The 1,475-nt window shown below is 41.1% G+C and overlaps 1 non-coding gene across 1 annotated transcript; it reads left to right on the top strand.

The window, feature by feature from the left end:
• The first annotated feature begins 378 nt into the window (after positions 1-378).
• On the top strand, positions 379-485 carry LOC133827830 (small nucleolar RNA R71). Its single transcript, XR_009890481.1, has one exon. It is a non-coding gene; the product is annotated as a small nucleolar RNA R71 (small nucleolar RNA).
• Positions 486-1,475: the final 990 nt, after the last annotated feature.

Below are 1,475 nucleotides of genomic sequence, written 5' to 3'. Positions count from 1 at the left end.
GCTAAGCAGTCCTTAGCTAAGTGCTCCATCCCTCCACAAACAAAGCAACGTTCCTGCGGTTCCGCTTGAGTGATCATGTGCAATTTTTGGCTATTCTTCGTCATTAAGACCTCAAACTGCTTTTTCAAAGCTTCGAGTTGGGCCTTAACACTATCCTCTTCTCGAAGTTGATAGATCCTTGATGGTTTGTGTCGGTTGGTGCTGTTAGTAGCACATGGACCAGTCCAGGTGTGAGATTTTTTCGCGGTTTCTTCGAGATATTCAAGAGCATCATCTGGCTCTTTTTCGAGGAATTCGCCATTGCATAGCATTTCTACAAACTGGCGCTCACGACTTGTGAGGCCTTCATAGAAGTAACTGACCAAATGCCAGTTCTCATAGCCATGGTGCGGGCACTGATTTAACAGATCTTTGAATCTTTCCCAGACTTAATAGAAGGTTTCATTGTCCTTTTGAGAGAATGTGGAAATCTATCGTTTTAGACTGTTGGTCTTATGGCTAGGGAAGTGTTTCAGAAAGAAGGATTTGGTCATCTCCTCCCATGTTATAATAGACCTAGGTCTCAAAGAGTATAACCAGCTTTTGGCTTTGTCCTTCAAGGAGAAGGGGAAGAACTTCAGTCGCACAACATCGGCATTTTCGGATCGGTTATAGAACGTGGCTACCACCTCCTCGAATTCTCTGATATGCACGTATGGGATTTCATTTTCCATTCCATGAAATGTGGGCAAGAGTTAAATCATGCCAGGTTTAAAGTCTAATGCGGGTATATTAGGAGGGAAGATAATGCATGAAGGCGTGGAAGTGCGAGTAGGACGGAGGTAGTCATTGAGAGTTCTTGGTTGGATTTCATCATTGCGAGCCATTGCGAATGGGTTATTATCAGCGAAAGTTTATGGAGAAGCAGGATTGGTGGAAGGAGTTTCGGTAGGAGTGGCAGATGAATTGGAAGAAGTGTCACTGGAAGTTTTGTGATGATTCATCCACCCTCGGAAATCAGAATTAGATTTATTTATTTTTTTTATTATTTTTATTATTTTTTGTTAAACTTGTTCCCAGGTAGATTTGGAGGTTTTCGAGTGATCTCCAACGCCTTACTAGAACTCCCCAATGTTACTGAGTAAGTATGGTGGATCACAAGTCAACCTTTTCGACCAAACAACCTTTAAGCAGAGCGAAATTGCTTATTTTGACAGAACAAGCTTGGTTTTCTTATAGTAATAAGTTCAACAATGTAATAGTGCAAAGGTAGATGCTCGAAATGTTCCTAGGCCAATTGGGAAGGTTGCCCACACTTGCCTAGACAGAACTCCCCGAGGTTCCCAGGTAAGTGTGGAGGGTAACGCTATCACAAACCTTATTTAACAACCAATCTTTCTAGACAGAATAATATCAGTTTCTACCATTTGTAATATTACACAATTGTTCCCAACACTAAGCATTTTATGATTGAAATTTTATGAATAATTTTATGC

Source organism: Humulus lupulus, chromosome 3 (genome assembly GCF_963169125.1).
Source record: "Humulus lupulus chromosome 3, drHumLupu1.1, whole genome shotgun sequence".
In the NCBI taxonomy this organism is placed as follows: Eukaryota; Viridiplantae; Streptophyta; class Magnoliopsida; order Rosales; family Cannabaceae; genus Humulus; species Humulus lupulus.
The sequence above is the reverse complement of the archived record's forward strand: the minus strand, read 5'-3'. Positions and strand labels throughout refer to the sequence as shown.